General features: G+C 42.5%; 1 long non-coding RNA gene across 1 annotated transcript; it reads right to left on the bottom strand.

Annotated features, from left to right (window-relative positions):
* Positions 1-5665: 5665 nt before the first annotated feature.
* On the bottom strand, positions 5666-7686 carry LOC125516522. The gene is made up of 3 exons (XR_007287369.1): positions 7548-7686; positions 7251-7278; positions 5666-5721 (listed from the first exon to the last, which is right to left on the bottom strand). It is a non-coding gene; the product is annotated as an uncharacterized LOC125516522 (long non-coding RNA).
* Positions 7687-17893: the final 10207 nt, after the last annotated feature.

The raw sequence follows: 17893 nt of genomic DNA, 5'->3' as shown, positions 1-17893 counted from the left end.
TGAGCATACTCCTTTTCTTTTTGCCCAATGCCTATTTATGCCGTTGCACCTCTTAATCTTCCACTTCTCGCTATTCAATTATTCTGGAGTGCTCAAGATATCTCGAAGATTCGTGTTTCCACTCTACATTCGTTCAAACTCTTTCGAGGATGTTATTTCATTCTAGCCATTTAATTCAACTGGTGCATTCCCTCTTTTAAATCGTTCTACGGTGTTTCTTTTGAGTGGGCCCTAACCCACAGGTCTTTTCCCAGGATCTTACCTGACTCTTCTAATTCTCCCGGAGATATCCTTAAAATTCTTTTCGAAGTTTGACGTAAGAATGAATTGCCATCAGTCAAATGTCCTCCTCTAAAATCTTTCAAATTCTTTTCATTGTTGGCTCAACCTTTCCATTATTCATTCCGGAGTGCCTCAACAATTCACGGTGGTGTCTCTCATTGTCATTTGAAGACCGAAGAAGAGTTTCTCTTTAATCTTGCTCCATTCTCTTCAAGATTCGTGATTCTAGCTTGTTGCCATCCTCTCATAATTATTTGCGATTGTGAGATATTCTTTTCAACCATCCAAAGTAATTCAGGAGCCTTTTCAGTTCGATTCTCCGGAGCCCATCATCTCATAATTATTATTTCCCAGCTTTCAGTTATCGTTCTCCTAATCTTACCGGTGCATCGATCATTTATCCTCTAATCAGTTCTTGATCTCTTTGTTCTCATGTATCTAGATTCTCTCAAGCTTCATCGTTCATTTGCTAATTCTTCCCGGTGTTGTCCTTATCTTTTCCTCGGTCATTTTAATTCTTACGGTGGTTCGTGCAAGATTCCTCTTCTTTCGTTATCATATCAATTCATTCGCTGTTTTGATTCCACCGGTGGATCGTTGAAGACTTTCCCAAGTTTGCGCCATATCTATCCTAATCTCTCTACGAGAATAAGTGGTATGCCAAATCCGTTGCTTGTCATCAATTTAAATTGGTGAAGGATACGCATAACGTAATTCTTACTCTTGTTTCATCCTTATGTTAATCTTTTCTTCCGGAGTTTGTTCACGATGATTAAATTCTTGGGTTCAAGTGCTCATCCTTCTTTCCTGGAGTTCCAAGCTCTAATTATCACGGAGATCCATCTAAATCATTACAAGGTTTCACCTTGTGTTTTCAACTTCTCTTTCTTTTCGGTATCTTTTGTTTACCGGAGTTCTTCACGGAAGTTCTACATGATGGTTCATATATGATTTAATTCATTCTCGAAGTGCTCATCGAGATTCTTTTCTAAGAAGCTCAAGCTTTCTTCATATTGTAATCCGGAGTGCAATTTCTTTCTGCCATATTATCGGAGGTGGTATTATGTCATTCTTGATAATTTGAGTTCATGTTTTTCATGATTCACATGGTGTCAAGAATGAGATATTTTAAATCCATCAATCTCTTCTTTGGAGTTATCTTGGGTTTATTTTCACCTAAAACTTTCCCTAAGGTTTGTTGCTATTATGGTGCTTATAAATGACCCAAGTTCTTCTTTTATCCTCCCGGTGAAATAAGTTTCTCGTCTCCTTGTCATATAAATCCAATCAATTCTTTTCCCGTGAGTGGCAGGCTGTCACCTCATAATTTGAGATGTTTTCCATAAGACCATGTCAAGTTTATTCTTTTCGTTGTGGATTGTTTCAACAACTCCGTGTGACCCTTCTCTTTAAGATGCTTTTCAAGCTCATTGGAGGTAGAAGATGTTGTTTTCTTCTCCGTTCTTTTGTTCCGTCGATACAACTTCTATTCTTTCGTTCCGGAGGCATCGTGTTGTTGTTCTCTTCAACCCATCTTCTTGTTGTGTCAAGATCATGTTCTTTTCATGATTGTCCATTTAACCGGAGTGTCGTGCCCTCTTTTCAAGTTCTATCACCTTATCAAGTTCTTGTTCAATTACTTTCTTTTCAACCGGAGTGCTACCCGAATTTGGTCTCCCTTGATCCCCTTCCCTAACCGGAGTGTTTTCTATATATATCTTCCCTTCAACCTCAAAGGTTTCGCAATGTTCTTTGTCTCTCTTTTCTAATGGAGTGTTTTCAACTTCGTTCATCTCCGTTGTATTCTTTTCTCGAAACGGCTTAACCTTTTTCAAGGTTTGTGGTTTCACTCGTTTGTAAAAGAAGCAACTTAGTTTTACCTCTTCTCTGTCTCTTCTGTTTTCTCTCCGGTGCCATTCTAGATCTCGGGACGAGATCCTCTTGTAGTGGTGGAGTGTTGTAACGCCCCGAGACCGATGTGCCAGGTGTCGTTCAGTCCAGCTGCCTTGTCTTTGCTTGCGTGTCATGCATTGCATATCATGTCATCATGCGCATTTCATTTGCATACGTGTTCGTCTCATGCATCCGAGCATTTTCCCCGTTGTGCATTTTGCAATCCGGCGTTCCGTTCTCCTCCGGTGGTCATTTCTACCTTTCTTTCATGTGTGGGGATTAAACATTTCCGGATTGGACCGAGACTTGCCAAGCGGCCTTGGTTTACTACCGGTAGACCGCCTGTCAAGTTTTGTACCATTTGGACTTCGTTTGATACTCCAACGGTTAACCGAGGGACCGAGAAGGCCTCGTGTGTGTTGCAGCCCAAAACCCTTCCATTTTGGCCCAAAACCGACCTAACTCTGCTCCATCATCTAGAGCGTTTGATCACGATCGCGTGGCCAAAAACCGCACCTCATTTGGACTCTCCTAGCTCCCTCTACCTATAAAAGAGCACCCCTCCCCGAAATTTCGGATCAATTCGCGGATGAAACCCTAATCCTCTTCCCCTCTCGCCCGCCGGACATGTCCATCCCGGCCGGACGAGATCGCGCCGCCGCCCCGGGCGAATCCGAGATCCACACGTGGACGTCGCCGTCCCACTGCCGCCGCGGCCCGCGGAGCCCATCCGGGGCCCGCGCGGGCCCAGTTTCGCCGCCGCCGCACGGGAGCGCCCGACCGCGCCCGGCTCCCCTTCGCCTTGCCGGAGCATCGCCAGCCGCCTCGCTGACCACCCTCGCCGGTGAACCCCCAGGCAGGAGCTCCGCCGCCCCTCCTCTTCATCTCCCTGCCTCTCCCTAACCTCTCTCCTCTCCCCTGCAGCGATCCTCGCCGCCACCGCCACGGATCCGGCGGGATCTGGCCCCCACCGCCCGGATCCTTCCATCCCCGATGGGATCCGCCTCCCTCCTCCGCCGGAGACCCGCTGCCGCCTCGCCGTTGACCTAGGGCGTCGCCGCCCTGTTCCTGTTCGTGCGCCAGGCGCGAGGAGGACGGCGCCCTCGCTCGGGTGGGCCGCCTTGGCCTCCCAGGCCCAGCATCGTCGGCCTGCCTCCTCCTTCACGGGCCGAAGCCCATGGGTGAGGCCACATCCCAGCGCCCCGCCTCTGTTTTTTTTCCTCCTGTTGGGCCAGCTTGATTCGGCCCGAGTCACTGTTTTTATTTCGCGAACGAATTTACTAATTTTCCAGAGAAAACCTGTTTTACAGAAAAGTCCCCCTAGTTCATGCATTTAATAACTCACTAACTGTGCATCAGATTAAAATGTTTTATATATGAAACTTGCTCAGAAATTTGTGTAGATTAATAATATCCAACTTTCATCTATGTTTGAAATGTTAAAAATGTTGTTTGCATTAATTTGCTCCTATGCCATGTTAAAATGATTTAATTCATAACTAAATAACCGTAGCTCGGATTTTAATAAACTTTATATGTAAATGGCGTAGAATTTTGCCTAGTTTAACATGGTTGCATAATCTTGCATGTTTAATAACCATAAAATATGGTTTAGGGCAGAACAGGACCAAACCTAAAATATGCACATGAGGAGTTTCCGGATTTGTTGTTCGTTGCTTCCGGCCTCATTTAACCTTGACTAGATAGGTAGTTTTCATTTGCTTCACCCTCTTGCCATGCTTAACAACATTTAATATTGTTGGGTACATAAACGGGATCAAACTAAATAACTTATCGTGGTGTTTCATCAATATGAAACTCGTTGCATATTGAGCTCCATTTAATTTGTAGGATTGTTTGTGCACTTTGCCATGCCATGCCTCATTAAACCGGACATGCATCATACTTGTTTGCGCATCATGCCATGTCTATGTGATGGTTGTTTACCATGTTGTTTGCTTCTTTCCGGTGTTGCTTCTTCGGGTTGGTTCCGATAACGTCGTGTTTGTGAGGACCCGTTCGACTACGTTCGTTTGTCTTCTTCATGGACTCGTTCTTCTTCCTTGCGGGATTTCAGGCAAGATGATCATACCCTTGAAATCACTACTATCTCACTACAACAAAACCTCCCAATAGAGACGTCAAATTACATAGCTAGTGACGTGGTATTTCATCTCTAGCCAATTGTAGAGTCGTTTTAGTAAAGCGTCCTTCGAACGTCTCCACACGGACCGTCTCAAACATTTAGACACGCTTGATAGGCGTGTCTACATGACATGAGACGCTATATTAGGACGCTCAAGAGCGTGTCTACATGACATGAAACGCTATATAAGGACGCTCCAAAGCATGTCTACATGACTTGAGACGCTATATAGACACGCTCAAAAACGTGTCTAAACAAATATATATACGTTCTGCTAGACATGCCCGTATGACGTCGTACATTGTTGTATTTCATTATTTTGAATTGGATTGTTTTATCATGCCCTGCTACACATGCAGATCATCATATAATGTAGTTGTCTAGGCATTATTCAACATCATTGTTGCATTGAAATCATCTTATTCTCATAATTAACTAAAAAAGTTTCTCATAATCACAACCGCAAAACAAGTAGCAATGTGCAAGCCATTACAACTATTTTTATTACAAAGGGTATTGATACTTTACAAGTGAACTATAGGTTCATACAATAATGTGTATGTCACTAGAAAATAAACTTCTAATTCTAGTTCTAACTATCTGAAAGTTGAAACCAATTTGAGAAAAAATGGAAATTCTCAGTGGAAATCTATCTAAAAATTCTATAGCTAGTTTGGTACATCAGCTTGATGGCTTTCGCAGCTTTTATGGATATGGCTTCTAGAAAAATGTGAAGATTTCCCTTGCACGTTTCAAGATTATTTCCGATATAAAACCTGTTATAATCTGTCCATATAATTAGTTTTGTCCTCTAAATCCTGCAATAAGAGCACATTAGCATCGGAAAAGGTGAAGGGAAATATAGAGAAGCAGAGCTAGATAATTTTAAATAAGAAATATACATTGATTTCACAAAGAATAGTTATAATTTGTGTGTTTCTTCTCTATAGAACTAAGACTTCTTAGGATTGACTGGTTATGCTTGTCGACACTAGTAATCTTCCGTCCAATAGAAACTCTACACTCTAGTGGGGATGACACAACAAAGAAGTTTGAGCCAGCTGATCTAGAGATAATGCAGCTTATCTGTCAAACAGATGATGACTACATTATTCTGAACCATCTTTGTCAGCAAAAAAGGTTGGAACATGGATAAATCACACACCTTGTATTGGCCCCATATTGATTGCTCCTTATAAAAATGTATTCTTTTCACTTGCAAAAGAGCATTTGCTGAACATTTCCATAATTTTAAATCCTCAAATATCTGCAAACAGTAAGAAAACATTGTCTCTTATGATAGTGTCAATGCAATAAAAAACTTACTAGTTGTTTGTTGATAGAAAAAAAATCACAATGATGTTTGGTTATAGCCCACGTCGATTTGACAATATTATAATCTGTATAAAAATGACCAGTTAATGTGCGAACAGAAAAAATACTGTATGTGGTTTGGTTAAAGCCCACATCAGTTTGATATTATTACAATCTGTATAAAATTGACCAGCGAAACTGCTGCCAGAAAGAAATTACAATGTTTTGTTTGGTTATAGCCCACATAAATTTGACAGCATTATAATCTGTTGTCATGTATAAAGGTAACATAGAGAAACTTTGATCACCTTAACATACTACAAAATTTGTAGTCTTTATATACACTCTCGGAGATATCAGAAGTATATTATACTCTTACATGACATGGCAAAAAAATAAACGTGCCCCAATTGGATAGTAGCACAAAACAAGTGGACAATGGTATGGAAGGTGAGGTAATACTATGTAGAAGTATTAATATTATCATACTAGATACTCGATGATATGTACAAAAACATGAATCCCATCATCCATTCTTATACATAACAAGGTGGAGTCAACCAACACCCGAAATTAGAGCTCTGATCAATCGCTCATAGGAGTTGTACTTATTGAAGAAGGAAAAAAATGTTTGGGGGCAAACACAAATTGACAATAAAAAAATCAATTGGAAGGAGGATCATGGGGTACCACTGTACCAGGTGTCGTCCATGGAAGAGGATGCACACACGGCTGCACCTCTACTACCTCCTTGAACATCTAGCCTGCCAGCGCAGGAAGGAATCAATCTATGGATGCATGGTAGTGGTATTGGATGCATGGTCCGATGGGGGCAGGGGGGACTTTGGTTTGTAGCGAGCGGCATCACCCAGATGTCTGGTAAGTATCAATGTCATAAGTTATCCCCATCAGGAGCCATGGATGCGCCGTATCTGGGGAGAGAGATACAACTTTTTTTTTGTTTCTTTGAGGGGTTAGGTATAGGGCAGTTGTGTGTAACAGGGCGTTGATCTGGTCAATTTGTTGATTCAACAGTGAGTTGCATCCTCCATTGTCAAATACTAACATGCATTTCCCTATGCCCTAGCTGACTTGTGTAAAATCAGAATGTTTCAAGGCTATATCAGATAGGTTGGCGAACCACAATTTGCCGGACCAGGTGTACTGGATCAAACTGAGCGGAAAACTATATCTAGTTTGGATCTTTTTTCAAAATGTACATAACTTGGCTTGTTCTGATCTTACTCATGCCTAATTAAGATGCATAAACACTTCCCAAAATGGTACAAGTAAGACAAATACTAAGCATCTACCGAGCTAAAGTAAGCAAAAATCCATGAAAATAATCGCACTAGCCATTAGTGGTGGACCAAAAAATATGCCTTGTCAGTTGCACAAAGTCATGTGAAGCCAGAACCAATAAAGTAAAAACCCACATAGATATGCCATTTTGCTTCGTAAGTACTAGGCGAAAGTGATGCGAGTTTCTGGAAGCTAAAACTATACATAATGAAACAATGAACGTACGGATCATGTTGGAATTGCAAATTAAACTGGAACTCTCCCACAGAGAGTAAATGTAGTCTACTTAATGGCCAGTCATTCGAACCTGCACCTGATTAATGTATTCGCTCCTTCTCCCCCTAAAAAGAAACAAACAAAATTAGTAAGTTGCAGAGTGAGATGCAAAATACAAAAATGTGTTAAGCTGCAGGCCACACCACCATCGAGATTTACTTCATGAGATCTGATGCATCAGGATCAGTTGTGTGATTGATAGTGGTCGGTCCAAGTTTTGAGATTCAGTTGAGAACCAACCAATCGAGATAGAGGCGTGGGATGTGTCAACTAAGAAGCTGCGTTGATTGATTTAATTTAAAAACTATAGAAGAGATGGGATTCGAGGGAGCACCTTCTTGACATGGCGGATCCCATCTTGCGGGACGGTGTGGCGATGAGAGTTGGGAGGGGCGCGCCGTGGCAACGGGGAGTACGCCGATGGCCGGCGGGCCTCTGACCGGCGAGGATGCCGACATAGGAGAATGAGAAGTCGCCGGAGGGCAGAGCCAGGCCGAGATCTGCCGCGGGGGTTAGGCTTTGGTGGCGGCGCAAATTGGGATTTGTGTGGGAGGTGGAAACTGGAAAGACGGGGTGTGGGAGGATTACACGGAGTATCTTACTAGTAGCAAAATAAAATCCAAAAAGCCACGGGAAGTCTTTAATCTTTAAGCGTTAAAATAATGAATTTGCGAGCGCCAAATATCTTGCGGGCTTAACTAATCGTCCCACAAGTCGCCACAAGTCGCCTCTAAGTTAATTAAGAATATAAATTTATTATATAAATGCATCATTCTAAAAATAAGATTGGGATGCTTATGTAAACGTCTCAGGAAGCGTCTTTAGTATGCTAGTGTCCCGACCATAGAGACGAATATAAATAGCGTTTCAGAAAAAGCGACCTTACGCGATTGTTTTGTTGTAGTGTCTATGCTATGCTAGTTTGCTCGCTCTTTTGCTATGCCAATGCTACGGTTCCTACCATTTGCTTTCAAGCCTCCCAAATTGCCATGTCAAACATCTAACCCACCATGTCCTAGCAAACCGTTGATTGGCTATGTTACCGCTTTGCTCAGCCCCTCTTTTAGCATTGTTAGTTGCAGGTGAAGATTGAAGTTTGTTCCTTGTTGGAACATGGAGGTGTTGTTCCTTGTTGGAACATGTTTACTTGTTGGGATATCACAATATATCTTATTTAATTAATGCATCTATATACTTGGTAAAGGGTGGAAGGCTCGGCCTTATGCCTGGTGTTTTGTTCCACTCTTGCCGCCCTAGTTTCCGTCATATCGGTGTTATGTTCCCGGATTTTGCGTTCCTTACGCGGTTGGGCTATAATGGGAACCCCTTGACAGTTCGCCTTAGGTAAAGCTCCTCCAGCAATGCCCAACATTGGTTTTACCATTTGCACTAACAACCTACCACCTTCCCTTGGGTTCTGCAGACTCAAGGGTCATCTTTACTCTAACCCCCCCGGGCCAGTGCTCCTCTGAGTGTTGGTCCGACCGAGTAGACTGCGGGGCCACCTCGGGGCAACTTGAGGGTTGGTTTTACTCGTAGGATGTCTCATCTGAGTGTGCCCTGAGAAAGAGATATGTGCAGCTCCTATCGGGATTTGTCGGCACATTCGGGCGGTGTTGCTGGTTTAGTTTTACCCTGTCGAAATGTCTTGTTGTACCGGGATACCGAGTCTGATCGGAACGTCTCGGGTGGAGGTCTATTCCTTCGTTGACCGTGAGAACTTGTGATGAGCTAAGTTGGGACACCCCTGCAGGGATTTGAACTTTCGAAAGCCGTGCCCTCGGTTATGGGCAGATGGGAATTTGTTAATGTCCGGTTGTAGATAACTTGAACCTTAATTAATTAAAATGAATCAACCGTGTGTGTTACCGTGATGGCCTCTTCTCGGCGGAGTCCGGGAAGTGGACACGGTGTTGGAGTAATGTTTGCGCAGGTTGCTCTCTAGTTTCTCGCTCGCGCTTTGCCTCCTCTTCTTGCTCTCTTTTGCGAATAAGTTAGCCACCATATATGGTAGTCGCTTGCTGCAGCTCCACATATATATTGCCTTACCCTTCCTATAAGCTTAAATAGTCTTGATCGTGAGGGTGCGAGATTGCTAAGTCCCTGTGGCTCACAGATATTATAACTCCAGATGCAGGTCCAGGTGATTCCGCTCCAGGTGACGAGTACGAGCTCAAGTGGGAGTTCGACGAGGACTCTCAGCGTTACTATGTTTCCTTTCCCAATGATCAGTAGTGGTGCCCAGTTGGGGGTGATTGGGACCATGTCGCATGTTGGGTTCTCTTCTATTTTGGCACCGTAGTCGGGCCATGAGTGTTTTGGATGATGTAATGTTATTTATGTACTTGATTGACGTGGCGAGTGTAAGCCAACTATGTTCTCCCCTTTATTATTCATATTACATGGGATGTTGTGAAGATTGCCTAACTTGCGACATATGCCTTCAATGCGATTATGTCTCTAAGTCGTGCCTCGACACGTGGGAGCTATAGTCGCATCGAGGGTGTTACAAGGGCATATTTCCTTCAGTCTCCCACTTGCACTAGAGTCAATAATCTAGTTCACATCTTTATGTGATTGGTTCACATCTCCATGTGACTGATACCCAAAGGGTTTACTAGAGTCAGTAATCTAGTTCACATCGCTATGTGACTAACACCCAAAGAGTGATCATGTTTTTCTTGTGAGAGAAGTTTAGTCTACGGGTCTACAACATTCAGATCCTTATGTATTTCGCAAATTTTTATGTCTGCAATGCCCTGCACGGAGCTACTCTAGCTAATAGCTCCCACTTTCAATATGTATCCAGATCAAGACTTAGAGTCATCTAGATCGATGTAAAAAGCTTGCATCGACGTAACTCTTTACGATGAACTCTTTTTATCACCTCCATAACCGAGAAATATTTCCTTAGTCCTCTAAGGATAATTATGACCACTGTCCAGTGATCTACTCCTAGATCACTATTGTACTCCCTTGCCATAAAGATGCTAAGGTATACAATAGGACTGGTAAACAGCATAGCATAGGGAATGACTTTTCTTCTGTTTCTATTTTCTGATGTGGTCGGGTTTTGAGTCTTTACTCAACTTCACACCTTGCAACACAGGCAAGAACTCCTTTTACTTTTCCATTTTGAACTGCTTCAAAATCTTGTCAAGGTATGTACTCATTGAAAATATATCAAGCATCTTGATCTATCGCTATAGATCTTGATGCTCAATATGTAAGCAGCTTCATCGAGGTATTTCTTTAAAAAAACTCTTTTCAAACATTCCTTTATGCTTTCTAGAAAATTCTATATTATTTTCGATCAACAATATGTTATTCACATATACTTATCAGAAATGCTGTAGTGCTCCCACTCACTTTCTTGTAAATACAGGCTTCACCGCAAGTCTGTACAAAACCATATGCTTTGATTACTTTATCAAAGAATATATTCCAACTCCGAGATGCTTGCCCCAGTCCATAGATGGATCGATGGAGCTTGCTCACTTTGTTAGCACCTTTAGGATCGACAAAACCTTCTGATTGCATCATATACAACTCTTCTTTAAAAAATCCATGAAGGAATACAGTTTTGACATCCATTTGCCATATTTCATAAAATGAGGCAACTGCTAATATGATTCGGAAAGGCTTTTAAGCATCGATACGAGTGAGAAAATCTCATCATAGTCAACACCTTGAACTTGTCGAAAACATTTTGCGACAATTCGAGTTTTATAGATAGTAACACTACTATAAGCGTCCGTCTTCCTCTTGAAGATCCATTTATTCTTAATGACTCACCGATCATCGGGCAAGTCAATCAAAGTCCATACTTTGTTCTCATACATGGATCCCATCTCAGATTTCATGGCCTCAAGCCATTTCGCGGAATCTGGGCTCATCATCGCTTCCTCATAGTTCGTAGGTTCGTCATGGTCAAGTAACATGACATCCAGAACAGGATTACCGTACCACTCTGGTGCGGACCATACTCTGGTTGTCCTACGAGGTTCGGTAGTAACTTGATTTGAAGTTTCATGATCATCATCATTAGCTTCATCACTAATTGGTGTAGAGATCACTAGAACTGATTTCTGCGATGAACTACTTTCCAATTCGGGAGAAGGTACAATTATCTCATCAAGTTCTACATTCCTCCCACTCACTTCTTTCGAGAGAAACTTCTTCTCTAGAAAGGATCCATTCTTTGCAACGAATTTCTTGCCTTCGGATCTATGATAGAAGGTGTACCCAACTGTCTCCTTTGGGTATCCTATGAAGATATACTTCTCCGATTTGGGTTTGAGCTTATCAGGATGAAACTTTTTCACATAAGCATCGCAACCCCAAACTTTAAGAAACGACAACTTTTGTTTCTTGCCAAACCACAGTTCATATGGCGGCGTCTCAACGGATTTAGATGGTGCCCTATTTAACGTGCATGCAGCTGTCTCTAATGCATAACCCCAAAATGATAGCGGTAAATCAGTAAGAGATGTCATGGATCGCACCATATCTAGTAAAGTGCGATTATGACATTCGGACACACCATTACACTGTGGTGTTCCAGGTGGCGTGATTTGTGAAACTCTTCCGCATTGTTTCAAATGAATACCAAACTCGTAACTCAAATATTCTCCTCTACGATCAGATCGCAGAAACTATACTTTCTTGTTATGATGATTTTCTACTTCACTCTGAAATTCTTTGAACTTTTCAAATGTTTCAGACTTATGTTTCATCAAGTAGATATACCCATATCTGCTCAAATCATCTGTGAAGATCAGAAAATAACGATACTCGCCGCGAGCCTCAACACTCATCGGATTGCATACATCAGTATCTATTATTTCCAATAAGTCAGTTGCTTGCTCCATTGTTCCGGAGAACAGAGTTTTAGTCATCTTGCTCACGAGGCATGGTTCGCAAGCATCAAATGATTCATAATAAAGTGATTGAAAAATCCCATCAGCATTGACTTACTTCAGGCGCTTTACACCAATATGACCTAAACGGCAGTGCCACATATAAGTTGCACTATCATTATTAACTTTGCATCTTTTGGCTTCAATATTATGAATATGTGTATTACTACGATCGAGATTCAATAAACCATTCACCTTGGGTCTATGACCTCAGAAGGTTTTATTCATGTAAATAGAATAAAAATTATCCTTGCCTTAAATGAATAACCGTATTGCAATAAACATGATCCCATCATATTATGCTCTACGCAAACACCAAATAACATTTATTTAAGGTTCAACACTAATCCCGAAGCTAAAGGGAGTGTGCGATGATGATCATATCAATCTTGGAACCACTTCCAACACACATCGTTACTTCACCCTTAACTAGTCTCTGTTCATTCTGCAATTCCTGTTTCGAGTTACTAATCTTTAGCAACTGAACGAGTATCAAATACTAAGGGGTTGCTATAAACACTAGTAAAGTAGACATCAATAACATGTATATCAAATATACCTTTGTTCACTTTTCCATCCTTCTTATCCGCCAAATACTTGGGGCAGTTCTCCTTCTAGTGACTATTTCCTTTGTAGTAGAAGCACTCAGTTTCAGGCTTGGGTCTAGCTTTGGGCTTCTTCACGGAAGTGGCAACTTGCTTGCCATTATTCTTGAAGTTCCCTTTCTTTCCCTTGTCCTTTTACTTGAAACTAGTGCTATTTTCAACCATCAACACTGGATGCTTTTCTTGATTTCTACCTTCGTCAATTTTAGCATCACGAACAGCGTGGGAATCGTTTCCGTTATCCCTTGCATATTGTAGTTCATGACGAAGTTCTAGTAACTTGGTGATAGTGACTAGAGAACTCTGTCAATCACTATCTTATCTGGAAGATTAACACCCACTTGATTCAAGTGATTGTAGTACTCAGACATTCTAAGCACATGCTCACTAGCTGAGCTATTCTCCTCCATCTTGTAGGCAAGGTACTGTCAGAGGTCTCATACCTCCCAACACGGGCATGAGTATGAAATACCAATTTCAACTCTCAGAACATCTTATATGTTCTGTGGCATTCAAAACGTTTTTGAAGTCCCGGTTCTAAGCCGTAAAGCATGGTGCACTAAACTATTAAGTAGTCATCATACCGAGCTTTGTCAAACATTCATAACATGTGCATCTGCTCCTGCAATAGGTCTGTCACCTAGCGGTGCATCAAGAACATAATTCTTTTGTGCAGCAATGAGGATAATCCTCAGATCACGGATCCAATCAGCATCATTGCTACTAACATCTTTCAATTTATTTTTCTCTAGGAACATATGAAAAATAAATGGGGAAGCTATGTGCGAGCTATTGATCTACAACATAGATATATGCAAATACTATCAAGACTAAGTTCATGATAAATTTAAGTTCAATTAATCATATTACTTAAGAACTCCCACTTAGATAGACATCCCTCTAGTCATATAAATGATCCCGTGATCCAAATCAACTAAACCATGTCCGATCATCACGTGAGATGGAGTAGTTTTCAATGGTGAACATCATTATGTTGATCATATCTACTATATGATTCACGCTGGACCTTTCGGTCTCCAGTGTTCCGAGGCCATATCTGCATATGCTAGGCTCGTTAAGTTTAACCCGAGTATTTCTGCGTGTGCAAAAATGGCTTGCACCCGTTGTATGTGAACGTAGAGCTTATCACACCCGATCATCATGTGGTGTCTCAGCATGACGAACTTTGGCAATGGTGCATACTGAGGGAGAACACTTTCACCTTGAAATTTAGTGAGAGAACATCTTATAATGCTACCGTCGATCTAAGAAAAGTCAGATGTATAAAAATAAACATCACATGCAATCATAATATGTGACATGAAATGGCCATCATCATCTTGTGCTTTTGATCTCCATCTCCAAAGTACTGTCATGATCTCCATTGTTACCGGCATGACACTATGATCTCCATCATCTTGATCTTTTATCAACGTGTCGTCACATGGTCGTCTCACCAGCTATTGCTTTTACCACTATTGCTATCGCATAGCGATAAAGTAAAGCAATTACATAGCACTTGCATCTTATGCAAATAAAGAGACAACCATAAGGCTACTGCCAGTAGCCGATAACTTTAACAAAACATGATCATCTCATACAACAATTTATATTTCATCACGTCTTGACCATATCACATCACAACATGCCCTGCAAAAACAAGTCAGACATCCTCTACTTTGTAGTTGCAAGTTTTATGTGGCTGCTACGGGCTGAGCAAGAACCGTTCTTACCTACGCATCAAAACCACAACGATAGTTCGTCAAGTTAGTGTTGTTTTAACCTTCGCAAGGACCGGGCGTAGCCACACTTGGTTCAACTAAAGTTGGAGAAATTGACACCCGCCAGCCACCTGTGTGCAAAGCACGTCGGTAGAACCAGTCTCGCATAAGCGTACGTGTAATGTTGGTCCGGGCCGCTTCATCCAACAATACCGCCAAACCAAAGTATGACATGCTGGTAAGCAGTATGACTTGTATCGCCCACAACTCACTTTTGTTCTACTTCTGCATATAACATCTACGCAATAACCTGGTTCTGATACCACTATTGGGGAACATAGTAATTTCAAACAAATCCTACGCACACTCAGGATCATGGTGATGCATAGCAACGAGAGGGGAGAGTGTGTCCACGTACCCTCGTAGACCGAAAGCGGAAGCGTTAACACAACGCGGTTGATGTAGTCGTACGTCTTCATGATCCAACAGATCCAAGTACCGAACGTACAGCACCTCCGAGTTCAGCACACGTTCGCTCGATGACGTCCCGCGAACTCCGATCCAGCAGAGCTTCACGGGACAGTTCCATCAGCACGACGGCGTGTTGACGGTGATGATGTTGCTACCGACACAAGGCTTCGCCTAAGCACCGCTACGATATGATCAAGGTGGATTATGGTGGAGGGGGGCACCGCACACGGCTAAGGGATCAATGATCAACTTGTGTGTTCTAGGGTGCCCCCCTGCCCCCGTATATAAATGAGCAAGGGGGAGGCGGCCGGCCAGGAGGAGGGCGCGCCAGGTGGGGAGTTCTACTCCCGGTGGGAGTAGGACTCCTCCTTTTCCTTCTTGGAGTAGGAGAGGGAAGGAAGGGTGAGAGGAGGAGAAGGAAAAAGGGGGGCGCCACCACCCTCCTTGTACAATTCAGACTAGAGGGGGAGGGGGCACGCGGCTGCCCTGGCTGCCCCTCCTCTTCTCCCACTAAGGCCCATGAGGCCCAATTAACTCCCCAGGTGTTCCGGTAACCCCCCGGTACTTCGGTTTTTATCCAAAACCACTCGGAACACTTCCGGTGTCTGAATATAGTTGTCCAATATATCGATCTTTACGTCTCGACCATTTCGAGACTCCTCGTCATGTCCTTGATCATATCTGGGACTCCGAACTACCTTCGGTACATCAAAACACAAAAACTCATAATAACAATCATCATCAAACTTTAAGTGTGCGGACCCTACGGGTTCGAGAACTATGTAAACATGACCGAGACATGTCTCCGGTCAATAACTAATAGTGGAACCTGGATGCTCATATTGGCTCCTACATATTCTACGAAGATCTTTATCGGTCAAACCGCATAACAACATACGTTGTTCCCTTTGTCATCGGTATGTTACTTGCCCGAGATTCGATCGTCGGTATCTCAATGCCTAGTTTAATCTCGTTACCGGCAAGTCTCTTTACTCGTTCCGTAATGCATCATCCTGTAACTAACTCATTAGTTACAATGCTTGCAAGGCTTATAGTGATGTGCATTACCGAGTGGGCCCACAGATACCTCTCCGACAATCGGAGTGACAAATCCTAATCTCAAAATACGGCAACTCAACAAGTACCTTCGGAGACACCTGCAGAGCACCTTTATAATTACCCAGTTACGTTGTGACATTTGGTAGCACACAAAGTGTTCCTCCGGTAAATGGGAGTTGCATAATCTCATAGTCATAGGAACATGTATAAGTCATGAAAAAAGTAATAGCAACATACTAAACGATCAAGTGCTAAGCTAACGGAATGGGTCAAGTCAATCACATCATCCTCCTAATGGTGTGATCCCATTAATCAAATGACAACTCATGTCTATGGCTAGGAAACATAACCATCTTTGATCAACGAGCTAGTAAAGTAGAGGCATACTAGTGACACTTTGTTTGTCTATGTATTCACACATGTATCATGTTTCCGGTTAATACAATTCTAGCATGAATAATAAACATTTATCATGATATAAGTAAATAAATAATAACTTTATTATTGCCTCTAGGGCATATTTCCTTCAGGACGGCATAAGCCTTGTAAGCCTGAGTTTGGTTATGTGCACATGTCCTCATTTGGGACCGTTTATTGTTTTGCCACGACGGTGGACGTTGATGTCTTTGGTAGACACGGGGCCACCCATGACTTAGCCCAGAGGGGAGTTGGTCAGAGTGGCCATGAAAGTGCGATGGCAGTATATCGGTTTTGTCAGAACGACGTTGGTCCACCTGAATGGGAGTGCGAGGCCATGGGTTCCGTGGTGTGGGTACAGTATGCTAACCTCTGCAGAGTGTGTAGTCAATCTATCAATAGCCACGCCTGCGAATAAGGGCCCAGTTCATAGTTGGTCAGACTATGGGTCAACAGTAATAATAATATTGTGCTTAATAACTACCCTTGTTCGATTATGAGAAAGAGGTTGATTGTGATCGTGAGATGATCACCATGGTATCAAGGATACCGAGTTGTTGGATATTTTTGGTGTTATGCGAGATCAAGGGTTAAGGTCAAGCTCCTTGTGGTCATGTAATGATTACTATGGTATTGTAATACCATGCTTGATTGGATCCTAAGATGATCGTGTGATGTCCGTGATGGTAAACTTATGCATGTGATGGTTACGAGGTAACCCGAACAGAGTAAGTTTGTGCATGATAGAGGCATCCTGTTGCATGTTAGTATCACGATGTTCATATGTTCATGCCATGATTGTATTATTCTAGCTGTATCATGTTCATCTTGTTCATGCTAATGATTGATCTGCTAGGATCATGTTAATCCTTATCAACCTGTAATTGCCATGTTGTTGTTTGTCTTGATTGCTTTGGTTGCAGTGAGCTTGCAAGTACATTCAATGTATTGACCTGGCGTGTCATGCCAGTTTCAGGTCATGCCAGATTTTGATTGCTTGTTTGCCGTGGATCCCTTGTTTGCGAGCTAGGATAAGTGTTCCAGTCAGAGTCCCTGTGGAGTGGAGTTCATCACCGTCGTCGTTGTACTGATGCTAGAGTTATTTCGCTGCTTTGTGTTGTTCTGCTACATGCATGGAATAACCGTGGTAGGCGTAGTGTCGCCGGGCCGATGTAATTCCCTTGTACCCATATAGATTGTAATAAAGAGCTGATTTGTTCTATGCTAAGTAGTGATGTATTCCAGAAGACTTCTCCTCAATCTCTGGACTAGAATACGGGGCGTTCCGGTTTCTCTGCACCGGGTTACCACAGGCGTGGTATCAGAGAAGGTTTGGTTGTAGGACGCCCTAGCCCACGCGAGCGTTAGAATGCGGTAGTATAGAGCCCAATTGGTTTGCTGCACTTGATTACCGCATTTGATTGTTGCATAACATGCATATAGATTATTATCTGGTCGCTGATAGTGATCTTGTGAGTGTAGGTGGTA

Source organism: Triticum urartu, chromosome 1 (assembly GCF_003073215.2).
Source record: "Triticum urartu cultivar G1812 chromosome 1, Tu2.1, whole genome shotgun sequence".
NCBI classification, from domain to species: Eukaryota; Viridiplantae; Streptophyta; class Magnoliopsida; order Poales; family Poaceae; genus Triticum; species Triticum urartu.
The sequence above is the reverse complement of the archived record's forward strand: the minus strand, read 5'-3'. Positions and strand labels throughout refer to the sequence as shown.